Genomic DNA, 18,644 nt, shown 5'->3' on the forward strand with positions numbered 1-18,644 from the left:
TTTCAAAATAATCTTCATGTTTTCTCTGCTTCTTTTTGGCTGGTGGCTGATTTTTACTAGAAAACTGGCTGCCGTGAGGTCTTTTACGAGCCATCAGGAGTTCTTGTCAGCGAGTCGGCTGGCAATTAATTACTGGGATACCTGTGGTAGCCCAGTCATAAAATGCCTTTGTTTAGTTACTGGGTTACCTGTGGTAGCCCAGTCATAAAATGCCTTTGTTTTTTTGTCTTTTTTACTGGGATACCTGTGGTAGCCCAGTCATAAAATGCCTTTGTTTTTTTGTCTTTTTACTGGGATACCTGTGGTAGCCCAGTCATAAAATGCCTTTGTTTTTTTGTCTTTTTACTGGGATACCTGTGGTAGCCCAGTCATAAAATGCCTTTGTTTTTTTGTCGTTTTTTTTTTTTTTTTCCTCCGCCACAAAATGGAAAAATTGCGCAATAGTACCCAGAGGTCATTGGGCCCTCAACACCATGACAACTAACTGTGATCCAATGAGGTGTTCACATACTGATCACGCGTGTTATCCCTCGACACCATGACAACTAACTGTGATCCAATGAGGTGTTCACATGCTGATCACGCGTGTTATCTTGATGATGATTGACGTTGTCATGCACAGACAGGGCCGGGTCACATGACGAACACGAGATTTTGCTCATGAAACTCTTTAGTCAGTTGTTTTGCATTTCAACGTATTTGGATTGCGATCTCCTGGAGCATTATAGCGCAAACGCGCAAAATACTTACAGACGCATATACAAGTCGTATTAATCGCGGCTAATCCACACTGAAAGACGTTATTGAGCGGTAATTTTGGAACGGATTGAGTCGCGAACGCTTGAAAGCCATGATGGCCTTGAATGCCTTGTATGCTAAGTATGCCAATGTCTTAGTTGAAAAACGTTCACTTGTTGTAAAAAGCAAAATCTGAAATCTGAAACCAAACTGCATATACTCTATGCAATCTATTGAACAACGCTACTACCGCGAGACTGAAGAACATAACTATATGGATGCAAACTGCTTGTGAAGAAAGACGACATGTTGGATTCACTTGATGGCAAGGAACGTAGCTACGATAACAGTACGAATGGTATTAATTTCACGATCAGAAAGGTGAATCTTACGTTTGTTTTCATTGTAGTTGTATGGATATTCTTTTTTAATAAATACGTGATCCAAAACCCTGTGTTTTTTTGTGTATAATGTTGTTATGTTAAATATTGTTTACGCAATTGTCTTGTCACAAGCGGCCCAAGCTCACGTCTCGAGAAAAAGCCAACGATTAATTCCTGAACGCGTCACGCGTTGTGCGACTTGGTGTTAAGGTGGTACAACCCTCAAAAAATCAACATTTTTTCATATGTTGTTTTACAAAAAGTTATCTATGTCACCTGAAATGACACATGGAGACAACTATATTTTTGCAGTTTTTGACTTGATATTTTATTATTGCTGCTGAGAATTAGCAAATGATGCCTCCCAGTAGGCACCCGAACAAGAACAGTCATATCTCTTAAACATTAGATTAAAAATTCACAAAATTTTTAGACAATGATCTTCACATGCACCTGCATGCAATGAACTACCAAAACACCTCTCAGTCATATAGAATGGAAAATATTAAAGAAAACACAACAACTTTCAGGAATTGATAAGATAAGCAATCTCATTTTGGTCATTTAAGAACAAAAGATGCACCTAAGTACATGTTTCTAGTTCATTGCATGCAAAAATATACAGAGATCTCTCACTCCAAAAATGAGAAGAATTGAATAAAACCCTGGAAAGTTATCTTTGTTAGAGTGTCGGTAGTTTCACAAAATTCAAAATTGAGAGAAAACTGGTTTAAAGTTTCTAAACTGATTTTTTCAAGACTTAAACACAGTTTCCATGAATTAAACTGTTCAAAACTGACCAAGGCCATAGCTGACACCTTCAGTTTGCTTATTATGATCATCTTTTCGTTTTTTAAGGCCCCTAATCACTTTGTATCGCTTCTTGGTAGTAGCTTTGCTTTTATGTTGTGCAATATTAACTCTAAGCTGGTCTTGGAGTCTGAAACCCATCCTTGGTATATTTGCCAGGAGGAATACCAAGGGCTTGGAAAAGCTTAATTATACTAATTGAACCAATATTAAAATAAGAAACAGCATCATAAAGTCCTAATTCCAATGTCTCTCTTCCAACATAAATTTCTTTTGGAATCCTTTGCCATGTAAGCATCTTGCCATGTACGCACTTCAGCAGCAAGTTGTTCTCACTAAGTCGAATATATTCTGGCTTTAGCTTGGCAATAACAGGTAAAGAAAGGCCAGGTCCATGCTTAAAGAGATTTTTATGGTTGGCTTTGTCCTTTTGATACTTGCACCAACTTGCATTACCTGTTGGGCAGAGGTCATGAAGTGGGCATGCCTCACTTGAGGCACAATGCATGAGGCTAGCATGGATAGCTTTCTTCATTCCAGCCAAATTTCCAACATTGGACCTTATGGCAATGCCATAATAGTTCTGCAGTTTATCAATTAGATTGTCTGTGAGTTTCCCTTTGCCTCCAAGGCCTGGATTGTCACGCTTTAATTTGCGAAGTGCAGTTCCAACCCTCTTCTGCACGTGACTGATGCATTCTTTCTTTTCCACTAAAATTCCAGCATCTTGATAAATATTCTTTATCCTGGAAAAACTCTTGCTGTCCCCATCCCCATAAAATTCAGTGTACCTGAGATTGTGCAGCTCAACAGACCTTTGATATAGTTGATTGAAGCTTTCGATACGAAGCCGAAGATTCCTTCGCTTCGCTTTGATCATGTGAAATGCCATCTGTGGATTCACGTATCCCACTCGAAGTGCTTTCGACAGCAATCGACTCTTCTTCGTTAATTCTTGAACTATTTGTAAAGCGATTTCCATAAAATTTACGCTTCTTACGTCTCTGAGACAAAAATTTCGCCATTTTGATGATTGAAGCTCTCTCACTTGCGAAAATTCCTAACTAAATGATTGATAATAACGGCCGTTCACCGAAATATATCAAAACGAGGCTGAAAGTCATTGTTAGGCCCCAGTCTCCCAATAGATTACTCAAGATGCAATCAGTTTGCTTTGGCCTGGGTGGAAATCGCACTTTTAGGCCCTAAAAGGACGCATTTAAAAATACGTTTCCATGGCAACGGAACAACAGTGCCTTAGAAATTGCATTTTATTACTATTTTATTACAAATTATTCGCAAAAAGACATTTGGGACGATTAAACAAAAGCCTTTAGAGGTGAAATCAAATGAGAAAAAAATGGACTCATTTTCAACAAAAATTGCGTTTTTTTTTGTATCGTACCACCTTAAGTTACGAGAGGAACTGCACGTTATAAGGAATAGTACAGGGAACGAAGTATGGTCGATTTACAACGATACATATTTCGAAATATGAACATTTTTCTCGTAAAATCAATAAAACTTACTCATACCCTCTGTATCCGTTGTAATTTCTGGAGATTTCTGCCGTTTTAAGCTTGCTTTACCATCACTGTTGTTCACATCATCTACTTTTATTACGTTGATAAAATCTGTACAGACATCACACCAACCAACTCGCGCGCAAAGTAAGAAGACTATATTGAAGGCTTGAAATAATATTGCGATCGATTTTCATCAGGAAATGGGCAAGGAATATTCCACAATAGTGCAAATAATCGTGAAGGCGGATTGCAGAAAAGCGATTGCGTGACGCTCGGTAAGCTGTAAGATGACATATTATTATATACCAGACGTAAAAACTCTTCAGATTCTTAGTCTGCATTTTGTACCCACTCTGCAGTTTGCAGTCTATATTTTGTATCCGGTCTGCAGTCTGCTGTCTGCATTTTGTACTAACAGGTATCCGTGGCACCAATACAGTTTATTTTTGGTTACATTTATTCGCAAAACACACATAATCTCCCACAAAATACCTGTGAGTGAGGTAATTCGACATTTTCGTTCTTTCCTACATTAATATTCTTCTCTCCTTTTGTAAGAATGTAGACATCACTCACAATGTTTCAAGTAATCCACCCACCCTACAAAAAAAGGAACTCTTGCATGCATAGCATGCCTATATTTTGAAATAGGTATATGCCCTTGGCCAGACTTGAGCGCACTATTTCAGTATACTAGTCCGACACCCGTAGTATCACTACACTTGATTCCAAGGATCCAGTACCATCCAGGTATCCCAATTACCCTGCTCACAGGGTCTAGTTACTGGGATACCTGTGGTAGCCCAGTCATAAAATGCCTTTTTTTTTTGTCTTTTTACTGGGATACCTGTGGTAGCCCAGTCATAAAATGCCTTTGTTTTTTTTTTTTTTTTTTCCTCCGCCACAAAATGGAAAAATTGCGCAATAGTACCCAGAGGTCATTGGGCCCTCAATACCATGACAACTAACTGTGATCCAATGAGGTGTTCACATACTGATCACGCGTGTTATCCCTCAACTCCATGACAAGTAACTGTGATCCAATGAGGTGTTCACATGCTGATCACGCGTGTTATCTTGATGATGATTGACGTTGTCATGCACAGACAGGGCCGGGTCACATGACAAACACGAGATTTTGCTTATAAAACTCTTAGGTCAGTTGTATTGTGTTTCAACGTATTTGGATTGCGATCTCCTGGAGCATTATAGCGCAAACGCGCAAAATACTTACAGACGCATATACAAGTCGTATTAATTGCGGCTAATCCACACTGAAAGATGTTATTGAGCGGTAATTTTGGAACGGATTGAGTCGCGAACGCTTGAAAGCCATGAAAGCCTTGAATGCCTTGTATGCTAAGTATGCCAATGTCTTAGTTGAAAAATGTTCACTTGTTGTAAAAAGCAAAATCTGAAATCTGAAACCAAACTGCATATACTCTATGCAATCTATTGAACAACGCTACTACCGTGAGACTGAAGAACATAGCTATAAGGGATGCAAACTGCTTGTGAAGAAAGACGACATGTTGGATTCACTTGATGGCAAGGAACGTAGCTACGATAACAGTACGAATGGTATTAATTTCACGATCAGAAAGGTGAATCTTACGTTTGTTTTCATTGTAGTTGTATGGATATTCTTTTTTAATAAATACGTGATCCAAAACCCTGTGTTTTTTTGGTGTATAATTTTGTTATGTTAAATATTGTTTACGCAATTGTCTTGTCACAAGCGGCCCAAGCTCACGTCTCGAGAAAAAGCCAACGATTAATTTATGAGCGCGTCACGCGTTGTGTGACTCGGTGTTAAGTTACGAGAGGAACTGCACGTTATAAGGAATAGTACAGGGAACGAAGTATGGTCGATTTACAACGATACATATTTCGAAATATGAACATTTTTCTCGTAAAGTCAATAAAAATTACTCATACCCTGTGTATCCGTTGTATTTTCTGGCGATTTCTGCCGTTTTAAGCTTGCTTTACCATCACTGTTGTTCACATCATCTACTTTTATTACGTTGATAAAATCTGTACAGATATCACACCAACCAACTCGCGCGCAAAGTAATAAGACTATATTGAAGGCTTGAAATAATATTGCGATCGATTTTCATCAAGAAATGGGCCAGGAATATTCCTCAATACTGCAAATAATCGTGAAGGCGGATTGCAGAAAAGCGATTGCGTGACGCTCGGTAAGCTGTAAGATGACATGTTATTATATACCTTACGTAAAAACTCTTCAGATTCTTAGTCTGCATTTTGTACCCACTCTGCAGTCTGCAGTCTGCAGTCTATATTTTGTATCCGGTCTGCAGTCTGCTGTCTGCATTTTGTACTAACAGGTATCTGTGACACCAATACAGTTTATTTTTGGTTACATTTATTCGCAAAACACACGTAATCTACCACAAAATACCTGTGAGTGAGGTAATTTGACATTTTCGTTCTTTCCCACATTAATATTCTTCTCTCCTTTTGTAAGAATGTAGACATCACTCACAATGTTTCAAGTAATCCACCCACCCTACAAAAAAGTAACTCTTGCATGCATAGCATGCCTATGTTTTGAAATACGTCTATGCCCTTGGCCAGACTTGAGTGCACTATCTCATTATACTAGTCCGACACCCGTAGTATCACTACACTTGATTCCAAGGATCCAGTACCATCCAGGTATCCCAGTTACCCTGCTCACAGGGTCTAGTTTTTTTTTTTTTTTTTCCTCCGCCACAAAATGGAAAAATTGCGCAATAGTACCCAGAGGTCATTAGGCCCTCAATACCATGACAACTAACTGTGATCCAATGAGGTGTTCACATACTGATCACGCGTGTTATCCCTCAACTCCATGACAACTAACTGTGATCCAATGAGGTGTTCACATGCTGATCACGCGTGTTATCTTGATGATGATTGACGTTTTCATGCACAGACAGGGCCGGGTCACATGACAAACACGAGATTTTGCTTATAAAACTCTCAGGTCGGTTGTTTTGTATTTCAACGTATTTGGATTGCGATCTCCTGGCGCATTATAGCGCAAACGCGCAAAATACTTACAGACGCATATACAAGTCGTATCATGAATCGCGGCTAATCCACACTGAAAGATGTTATTGAGCGGTAATTTTGGAACGGATTGAGTCGCGAACGCTTGAAAGCCATGAAAGCCTTGAATGCCTTGTATGCTAAGTATGCCAATGTCTTAGTTGAAAAATGTTCACTTGTTGTAAAAAGCAAAATCTGAAATCTGAAATCTGAAACCAAACTGCATATACTCTATGCAATCTATTGAACAACGCTACTACCGTGAGACTGAAGAACATAGCTATAAGGGATGCAAACTGCTTGTGAAGAAAGACGACATGTTGGATTCACTTGATGGCAAGGAACGTAGCTACGATAACAGTACGAATGGTATTAATTTCACGATCAGAAAGGTGAATCTTACGTTTGTTTTCATTGTAGTTGTATGGATATTCTTTTTTAATAAATACGTGATCCAAAACCCTGTGTTTTTTTGTGTATAATGTTGTTATGTTAAATATTGTTTACGCAATTGTCTTGTCACAAGCGGCCCAAGCTCACGTCTCGAGAAAAAGCCAACGATTAATTTATGAACGCTTCACGCGTTGTGTGACTCGGTGTTAAGTTACGAGAGGAACTGCACGTTATAAGGAATAGTACAGGGAACGAAGTATGGTCGATTTACAACGATACATATTTCGAAATATGAACATTTTTCTCGTAAAGTCAATAAAAATTACTCATACCCTGTGTATCCGTTGTATTTTCTGGCGATTTCTGCCGTTTTAAGCTTGCTTTACCATCACTGTTGTTCACATCATCTACTTTTATTACGTTGATAAAATCTGTACAGACATCACACCAACCAACTCGCGCGCAAAGTAATAAGACTATATTGAAGGCTTGAAATAATATTACGATGGATTTTCATTAAGAAATGGGCCAGGAATATTCCTCAATACTGCAAATAATCGTGAAGGCGGATCGCAGAAAAGCGATTGCGTGACGCTCGGTAAGCTGTAAGATGACATGTTATTATATACCAGACGTAAAAACTCTTCAGATTCTTAGTCTGCATTTTGTACCCACTCTGCAGTCTGCAGTCTATATTTTGTATCCGGTCTGCAGTCTGCATTTTTTACTAACAGGTATCCGTGACACCAATACAGTTTATTTTTGGTTACATTTATTCGCAAAACACACGTAATCTACCACAAAATACCTGTGAGTGAGGTAATTCGACATTTTCGTTCTTTCCCACATTAATATTCTTCTCTCCTTTTGTAAGAATGTAGACATCACTCACAATGTTTCAAGTAATCCACCCACCCTACAAAAAAGTAACTCTTGCATGCATACCATGCCTATGTTTTGAAATACGTCTATGCCCTTGGCCAGACTTGAGCGCACTATTTCAGTATACTAGTCCGACACCCGTAGTATCACTACACTTGATTCCAAGGATCCAGTACCATCCAGGTATCCCAGTTACCCTGCTCACAGGGTCTAGTTTTTTTTTTTTTTTTCCTCCGCCACAAAATGGAAAAATTGCGCAATAGTACCCAGAGGTCATTGGGCCTCAGCACCTCAGCACCATGACAACTAACTGTGATCCAATGAGGTGTTCACATGCTGATCACGCGTGCTATCTTGATGACGATTGACGTTGTCATGCACGGACAGGGCCAGGTCACATGACGAACACGAGATTTTTGCCCATTAAACTATTTTGTCAGTCGTTTTGTATTTCAACGTAGCTAGATTACGATCATCTGGAGCATTATGGGGCAAACGCTCAAAATACTTATAGACGCATACACAAGTCGTATTGTTCGCGGCCAATCCACACAAAAAGATGTTATTGAGCGGTAATTTTGGATCGGACAGAATCGCGAACGCTTGAAAGCCATGAAAGCATTGAATGCCTTGTATGTCTTGTATGCTAAGTATGCCAATGTCTTAGTTGAAAACGTAAACTCGTTGTAAAAAGCAAAATCTGAAATCTGAAACCAAACTGCATATACTCTATGCAATCTATTGAACAACACTACCACCGTGAGACTGAAGAACAAAACTCAAATGGATGCAAACTGCTAGTGAAGAAAGACGCCATGTTAGATTCACTTGATGCCAGGGAACGTAGCTACGATAACAGTGTGAATGGTATTAATTTCACGATCAGAAAGGTGAATCTTATGTTTGATTTCATTGTAGTTGTATGGATATTCTTTTTTAATAAATACATGATCCAAAATCCCGTGTTTGTTGTGTATAATGTTATTATGTCAAGTATTGTTTACGCAATTGTCTTGTCACAGGCGACCCAAGGTCACGTTTCGAGAAAGAGCCAACAATTAATTCACGAACGCGTCACGCGTTGTGTGACTCAGAGTAAGTTATTCTAGGAACCGTTGAAAATTTGAACACGTTATAAGGAATAGTATAGGGAACGAAATATGGTCGATTTACAACGATAAATATTTCGAAATATGAAGATTTTTCTCGGAAATCAATAAAACTTACTCATACCCTGTGTATCCGTTGTAGTTTCTGGCGATTGTTGCCGTTTTAAGCTTGCTTTACCATCACTATTATTCACGTCATCTACTTTTATTACATTGGTAAAATCTGTACAGACATCACACCAACCAACTCGCGCGCAAAGTAAGAAGACTATGTTGAAGGCTTGAAATTATATTACGATCGATTTTCATCAAGAAATGGGCCAGTAATTTTCCACAATAGTGCAAATAATCGTGAAGGCTGATCGAGGAAAAGCGATTGCGTGACGCTCGGTAAGCTGTAAGATGACATGTTATTATATATCAGACGTAAAAACTCTTCAGATTCTCAGTCTGCATTTTGTACCCACTCTGCAGTCGATATTTTGTATCCGGTCTGCAGTCTGCTGTCTACATTTTGTACTAACAGGTATCCGTGGCACCAATACAGTTTATTTTTGGTTACATTTATTCGCACAACACACATAATCTACCACAAAATACCTGTGTGTGAGGTAATTCGACATTTTCATTCTTTCCCGCGCTAATAATCTTCTTTCCTTTTGTAAGAATGTAGACCACTTACAATGTTTCAAGTAATCCACCCACCCTAGAAAAAATAACTCTTGCATGCATACCATGCCTATGTTTTGAGACAGGTGTATGCCCTTGGCCAGACTTGAGCTCACTATTTCAGTACACTAGTCCGACACGCGTAGTATCACTACACTTGATTCCACGGATCCAGTACCATCCAGGTATCCCAGTTACCCTGCTCACAGGGTCTAGTTTTTTTTTTTTCCTCCGCCACAAAATGGAAAAATTGCGCAATAGTACCCAGAGGTCATTGGGCCCTCAACACCATGACAACTAACTGTGATCCAATGAGGTGTTCACATGCTGATCACGCGTGCTATCTTGATGATGATTGACGTTGTCATGCACGGACAGGGCCGGGTCACATGACGAACACGAGATTTTTGCCCATAAAACTATTTTGTCAGTCGTTTTGTATTTCAACGTAATTGGATTACGATCATCTGGAGCATTATGGGGCAAACGCTCAAAATACTTATAGACGCATACGCAAGTCGTATTGTTCGCGGCCAATCCACACAAAAAGATGTTATTGAGCGGTAATTTTGGATCGGACAGAATCGCGAACGCTTGAAAGCCATGAAAGCATTGAATGCCTTGTATGTCTTGTATGCCAAGTATGCCAATGTCTCTAGTTTCTGGCGATTTCTGCCGTTTTAATCTTGCTTTACCATCACTGTTATTCACGTCATCTACTTTTATTACATTGGTAAAATCTGTACAGACATCACACCAACCGACTCGCACGCAAAGTGAGAAGACTATGTTGAAGGCTTGAAATTATATTACGATCGATTTTCATCAAGAAATGGGCCAGGAATTTTCCACAATAGTGCAAATAATCGTGAAGGCGGGTCGCAGAAAAGCGATTGCGTGACGCTCGGTAAGCTGTAAGATGACATGTTATTATATACCAGACGTAAAAACTCTTCAGATTCGTAGTCTGCATTTTGTACCCACTCTGCAGTCTATATTTTGTATCCGGTTTGCAGTCTGCTGTCTGCATTTTGTACTAACAGGTATCCGTGGCACCAATACAGTTTATTTTTGGTTACATTTATTCGTAAAACACACATAATCTACCACAAAATACCTGTGAGTGAGGTAATTCGACATTTTTGTTCTTTCCCACATTAATATTCTTCTCTCCTTTTGTAAGAATGTAGACATCACTCACAATGTTTCAAGTAATCCACCCACCCTACAAAAAAGTAACTCTTGCATGCATAGCATGCTTATGTTTTGAAATAGGTGTATGTCCCTGGCCAGACTTGAGCGCACTATTTCAGTAAACTAGTCTGACACCCGTAGTATCACTACACTTAATTCCAAGGATCCGACACCATCCAGGTATCCCAGTTACCCTGCTCACAGGGTCTAGTTTTTTTTTTCCTCCGCCACAAAATGGAAAAATTGCGCAATAGTACCCAGAGATCATTGGGCCCTAAATACCATGACAACTAACTGTGATCCAATGAGGTGTTCACATACTGATCACGCGTGTTATCCCTCAACTCCATGACAACTAACTGTGATCCAATAAGGTGTTCACATGCTGATCACGCGTGTTATCTTGATGATGATTGGCGTTGTCATGCACAGACAGTGCCGGGTCACATGACAAACACGAGATTTTGCTTATAAAACTCTTAGGTCAGTTGTTTTGTATTTTAACGTATTTGGATTGCAATCTCCTGGAGCATTATAGCCCAAACGCGCAAAATACTTACAGACGCATATACAAGTCGTATTAATCGCGGCTAATCCACACTGAAAGATGTTATTGAGCGGTAATTTTGGAACGGATTGAGTCGCGAACGCTTGAAAGCCATGAAAGCCTTGAATGCCTTGTATGCTAAGTATGCCAATGTCTTAGTTGAAAAATGTTCACTTGTTGTAAAAAGCAAAATCTGAAATCTGAAACCAAACTGCATATACTCTATGCAATCTATTGAACAACGCTACTACCGTGAGACTGAAGAACATAGCTATAAGGGATGCAAACTGCTTGTGAAGAAAGACGACATGTTGGATTCACTTGATGGCAAGGAACGTAGCTACGATAACAGTACGAATGGTATTAATTTCACGATCAGAAAGGTGAATCTTACGTTTGTTTTCATTGTAGTTGTATGGATATTCTTTTTTAATAAATACGTGATCCAAAACCCTGTGTTTTTTTGTGTATAATGTTGTTATGTTAAATATTGTTTACGCAATTGTCTTGTCACAAGCGGCCCAAGCTCACGTCTCGAGAAAAAGCCAACGATTAATTTATGAACGCGTCACGCGTTGTGTGACTCGGTGTTAAGTTACGAGAAGAACTGCACGTTATAAGGAATAGTACAGAGAACGAAGTATGGTCGATTTACAACGATACATATTTCGAAATATGAACATTTTTCTCGTAAAGTCAATAAAACTTACTCATACCCTGTGTATCCGTTGTATTTTCTGGCGATTTCTGCCGTTTTAAGCTTGCTTTACCATCACTGTTGTTCACATCATCTACTTTTATTACGTTGATAAAATCTGTACAGACATCACACCAACCAACTCGCGCGCAAAGTAATAAGACTATATTGAAGGCTTGAAATAATATTGCGATCGATTTTCATCAAGAAATGGGCCAGGAATATTCCTCAATACTGCAAATAATCGTGAAGGCGGATCGCAGAAAAGCGATTGCGTGACGCTCGGTAAGCTGTAAGATGACATGTTATTACATACCTGACGTAAAAACTCTTCAGATTCTTAGTCTGCATTTTGTACCCACTCTGCAGTCTGCAGTCTATATTTTGTATCCAGTCTGCAGTCTGCTGACTGCATTTTGTACTAACAGGTATCTGTGACACCAATACAGTTTATTTTTGGTTACATACCACAAAATACCTGTGAGTGAGGTAATTTGACATTTTCGTTCTTTCCCACATTAATATTCTTCTCTCCTTTTGTAAGAATGTAGACATCACTCACAATGTTTCAAGTAATCCACCCACCCTATAAAAAAGTAACTCTTGCATGCATACCATGCCTATGTTTTGAAATACGTCTATGCCCTTGGCCAGACTTGAGCGCACTATTTCAGTATACTAGTCCGACACCCGTAGTATCACTACACTTGATTCCAAGGATCCAGTACCATCCAGGTATCCCAGTTACCCTGCTCACAGGGTCTAGTTACTGGGATACCTGTGGTAGCCCAGTCATAAAATGCCTTTGTTTTTTTGTCTTTTTTTTTTTTTTTCCTCCGCCACAAAATGGAAAAATTGCGCAATAGTACCCAGAGTTCATTGGGCCCTCAACACCATGACAACTAACTGTGATCCAATGAGGGTGAAGATGTTCACATGCTGATCACGTGTTATCTTGATGATGATTGACGTTGTCATGCATGGACAGGTCCGGGTCACATGACGAGCACGAGATTTTCTTTTGTCGGTCGTTTCGTATTTCAACGTGTTTGGATTACGATCACCTGAAGCGTTATAGCGCAAACGCTCGAAATACTTACAGACGCATACACAAGTCGTATTGTTCGCGGCCAGTCCACACTAAAAGATGTTATTGAGCGGTAATTTTGGACCGGATTGAGTCGCGAACTGTGTATCCGTTGTAGTTTCTGGTGATTTCTGCCGTTTTAAGCTTGCTTTACCATCACTGTTATTCACATCATCTACTTTTATTACGTTGGTAAAATCTGTACAGACATCACACAAACCAACTCGCGCACAAAATAAGAAGAGTATATTGAAGGCTTGAAATTATATTACGATCGATTTTCATCAAGAAATGGGCCAGGAATTTTCCACAATAGTGCAAATAATCGTGAAGGCTGATCGAGGAAAAGCGATTGCGTGACGCTCGGTAAGCTGTAAGATGACATGTTATTATTTACCAGACGTAAAAACTCTTCAGATTCTCAGTCTGCATTTTGTACCCACTCTGCAGTCTCCAGTCTATATTTTGTATCCGGTCTGCTGTCTGCATTTTGTACTAACAGGTATCTGTGGCACCAATACAGTTTACTTTTGGTTACATTTATTCGCACAACACACATAATCTACCACAAAATACCTGTGTGTGAGGTAATTCGACATTTTCGTTCTTTTCCACGTTAATACTCTTCTTTCCTTTTGTAAGAATGTAGACCACAAGTAATCCACCCACCCTACAAAAAATAACTCTTGCATGCATATCATGCCTATGTTTTAAAATAGGTGTATGCCCTTAGCCAGACTTGAGCTTACTATTTCAGTATACTAATCCGACACCCGTAGTATCACTACACTTGATTCCAAGGATCCAGTACCATCCAGGTATCCCAGTTACCCTGCTCACAGGGTCTAGTTTTGTCTTTTTTTTTTTTTTTTTTTCCTCCGCCACAAAATGGAAAAATTGCGCAACAGTACCCAGTGGTCATTGCACCCTCAACACCATGACAACTAACTGTGATCCAATGAGGGTGAAGGTGTTCACATGCTGATCACGTGTTATCTTGATGATGATTGACGTTGTCATGCACGGACAGGTCCGGGTCACATGACGAACACGAGATTTTTGCTTAGAAAACTCTTTTGTCGGTCGTTTTGTATTTCAACGTGTTCTGATTACGATCACCTGAAGCATTATAGCGCAAACGCTCGAAATACTTACAGACGCATACACAAGTCGTATTGTTCGCCGCCAATCCACACTAAAAGATGTTATTGAGCGGTAATTTTGGACCGGATTGAGTCGCGAACTGTGTACCCGTTGTAGTTTCTGGTGATTTCTGCCGTTTTAAGCTTGCTTTACCATCACTGTTATTCACATCATCTACTTTTGTTACGTTGGTAAAATCTGTACAGACATCACACAAACCAACTCGCGCACAAAGTAAGAAGAGTATATTGAAGGCTTGAAATTATATTACGATCGATTTTCATCAAGAAATGGGCCAGGAATTTTCCACAATAGTGCAAATAATCGTGAAGGCTGATCGAGGAAAAGCGATTGCGTGACGCTCGGTAAGCTGTAAGATGACATGTTATTATTTACCAGACGTAAAAACTCTTCAGATTCTCAGTCTGCATTTTGTACCCACTCTGCAGTCTCCAGTCTATATTTTGTATCCGGTCTGCTGACTGCATTTTGTACTAACAGGTATCTGTGGCACTAATACAGTTTATTTTTGGTTACATTTATTCGCACAACACACATAATCTACCACAAAATACCTGTGTGTGAGGTAATTCGACATTTTCGTTCTTTTCCACGTTAATACTCTTCTTTCCTTTTGTAAGAATGTTGACCACCAGTAATCCACCCACCCTACAAAAAATAACTCTTGCATGCATAGCATGCCTATGTTTTGAAATAGGTGTATGCCCTTAGCCAGACTTGAGCTCACTATTTCAGTATACTAATCCGACACCCGTAGTATCACTACACTTGATTCCAAGGATCCAGTACCATCCAGGTATCCCAGTTACCCTGCTCACAGGGTCTAGTTTTTTTTTTTTTCCTCCGCCACAAAATGGAAAAATTGCGCAATAGTACCCAGAGGTCATTGGGCCCTCAACACCATGACAACTAACCGTGATCCAATGAGGTGTTCACATGCTGATCACGCATGTTATCTTGATGATGATTGACGTTGTCATGCACGGACAGGGCCGGGTCACATGACGAGCACGAGATTTTTGCCCATCAACGTGTTTGGATTACGATCATCTGGAACAATATGGCGCAAACGCTCAAAATACTTATAGACGCATACACAAGTCGTATTGTTCGCGGCCAATCCACACAAAACAATGTTATTGAGCGGTAATTTTGGATCGGACAGAATCGCGAACGCTTGAAAGCCATGAAAGCATTGAATGCCTTGTATGTCTTGTATGCCAAGTATGCCAATGTCTTAGTTGAAAACGTAAACTCGTTGTAAAAAGCAAAATCTGAAATCTGAAACCAAACTGCATATACTCTATGCAATCTATTGAACAACGCTACTACCGTGAGACTGAAGAACAAAATTCAAATGGATGCAAACTGCTAGTGAAGAAAGACGCCATGTTGGATTCACTTAATGCCAGGGAACGTAGCTACTATAACAGTGCGAATGGTATTAATATCACAATCAGAAAGGTGAATCTTATGTTTGTTTTCATTGTAGTTGTATGGATATTCTTTTTTAATCAATACATGATCCAAAATCCCGTGTTTTTTGTGTATAATGTTATTATGTTAAGTACTGTTTACTCAATTGTCTTGTCACAGGCTACCCAAGGTCACGTTTCGAGAAAGAGCCAACGATTAATTCACGAACGCGTCACGCGTTGTGTGACTCAGAGTAAGTTACTCTAGGAACCGTTGAAAATTTGAACACGTTATAAGGAATAGTATAGGGAACGAAATATGGTCGATTTACAACGATAAATATTTCGAAATATGAAGATTTTTCTCGGAAATCAATAAAACTTACTCATACCCTGTGTATCCGTTGTAGTTTGGTTGCTGGCCTACTGTATGGCCAGATGGCCTACCCATCATTTCCTGTAGTGGATAAGATGCTACGACTTTGCTACACTGGAAATACAGAAGAAGGCAGACTTAGAAGGCAGATGTTCACTGATGTTTTCATTTTTGACCAGTGTCGGTATGTTTATCAGCAATTTCCCTCCATCGATTGTGCTTGCTTTGCCATTACAGAACCAGAACAGCAAATGGTGTTCAGAATGGTTGTGGATGGCTTAAGAAAGCACTTGGAAGAAATTTGCTTTAAAGATGTCTTTCCATCTTGTCATGTTGCTAGTATAGATCCCGTACCAAAGGGAGAGATTCGTTTCCCTAATAGTAGGCCTAAGATTCCCAAAAGGAAAGCGGTGATCTAAGGTTGATGAAGGTTGCAGCTAAGAAAAACAAAGCATCATAATTTGTGCATATATCAGTAGCATTGCAACAACTGTACTCTTTTTTGATCAAAAACAAAAAGAGGTTTTGTTTCCCATACCAATTGCCCTTTTTTAAGCAATGTAACTCTGTTAACTATTTTTCTTTGTGAGTGGTGATTAATGTTTTTCTTTCAGCTTAAAATGAAAGGGATTTAAACTGAATTTCTTAATATTATGGTTAAGAAAAAAACCTCTCTGTTATTCTGTGAAGGTCCATCTTAAGGGGAAGACACCAAAATGCTATTTTTAAGCAAAAGATGATTAAACTTGGGTCTTATTCAGTTTCAAAATATCAGGTGTTTGTCGACAATGTGCTCTCAACTGAAGCAAATTGTATTAATATTACTTAGGTTAAAGACCATGTCTTCAAGCACTTAAGAGGGTAGTGGTTCTAAGCTGCAGGATTATTCTACCCCAAAAAATAATTAATTGCTCGCTTTGTGATCAAGAAAAGTTTTAGAGAAGCTAAGCAACCCAAATTTGGTTCTGCAAGTCATATAATTTGAGTGTTTTGTGTCTGAATACATCACAATTTTATGCATATTGCTAGATGTAAGTGCCCAAAACAGATACCTTATTCACTAGAAAAGGCACTGCTGCACTTAGTGAATTTTTTACACCCCAAGTGCAGCACTTTCTTGAGGGTGCCACTTATTTGAAAAGTTTGATGCAACAAAGAAATTTTCTCTTTTAACCCTTTACACCCTCACATCAGTATCCATATTCTCCATACCTATCTCCAAATGTTTCCATTGGTCTGGATAAGGAGAATTTGTTTTACTATCAAAGCTTCTCAGGTTGGCAATAATTTCCTCTATTCTTGTGATATTAATGAATGATTCAGCAGTATTACTGCAAGGAGAATTTGGATGCTGGTCACTCTTAGGGTTTAAAGGGTTAATTTAACAGACTGTTAAGTTAAAAGAGAATTAAAAAATAAAAATATTTACACTGAGCATATATTTTTTTATCTGTACAAAAACTTTCTAGTGCTTTTTGCAACAAAAATTGAAATTCTGAAAGAAATTGCCATGGTAAACAAATCTATTGGCAGGTTTCAAAAAGAGCAGGGAAACTTTTTTTAGACTTGAAGCCAAAAGTTTTTCAAATGCTTGATATTGCCTGGCATTTTACATTGTGTTCACCTGTATTGAACACAAAAATTTTTAAATGATAGGTTTCAAGTGCATAGATGTCTTGTGTGAAGCCAATTTCATTTTCTTATGTAGTTTTGGCATTATTTTGATTACTACTATTTTTACTTTTATTCTGTCACTTTTGTAAACAATTCTGGTATTGAAATTTTACAAAATACTTAAACTTGTGATGCAACTAAGTATGTAGATAATTGTGAGCAAGTTAATTAACAGTAGGTTTTGGGAAGTAATGTGTGTCGGCCAGTGTGTTAATAAACTAGTTGTATGTACATGTTTGGTATCAAGTGTTAGCATCGTAAATAAAACTATTTTTACAACTTACCCTTGTTAGGTAAGTTATGTTATTAATGCAATTTGTTAGTGTATATAAGAAAGTGTATATGTCATAATTGGTGACTGAGTTAGTGATTGGTAATCATGTTTTTTTTTTCAAAAATAAATAAAAATAGCAATAATATCTTATGTAGAGAGAAAATTGTAAGCAGAATTCCATTATATGTAATTTAGTGTAAGTAATCTATTATAGATAGAGCAAACAATTGAATTGTTTTTATATAACTTATGTAACATAATTAGTATATTATAAACCAGGTATTGTTAATCAATATAATTATAAGCATCATTTTGTAATTTATAGATTGTAAGAGGTTTATTTTAGGTAACATTCTGAAGTCATTGCATTGTAAATAAATAGTTTATTGTTTGTGTATCGTAGTGTTTCTGATTTTTAAAAGTATGAATAAAAAATTTAAAAAAAGTAACACTGGTGTCTTTTGATTGTCACTTTTTTTCTCTTCTGCACTTTTCAATTTCCAGTAGTGTCTTCTCTCAACCCTGCTCTCACTTTTTTATCGAATTTACGTGCTCAAGGGTGAGCTTGGTACCCCCCTTCTTCATTTGAATTGGTGCATTTTAAATTATAGTAACATGATAAAAATATCTTTATAGAGGAAGCTCC

Source organism: Pocillopora damicornis, chromosome 8 (genome assembly GCF_964200805.1).
Source record: "Pocillopora damicornis chromosome 8, jaPocDami1.2, whole genome shotgun sequence".
Taxonomy (NCBI): domain Eukaryota; kingdom Metazoa; phylum Cnidaria; class Anthozoa; order Scleractinia; family Pocilloporidae; genus Pocillopora; species Pocillopora damicornis.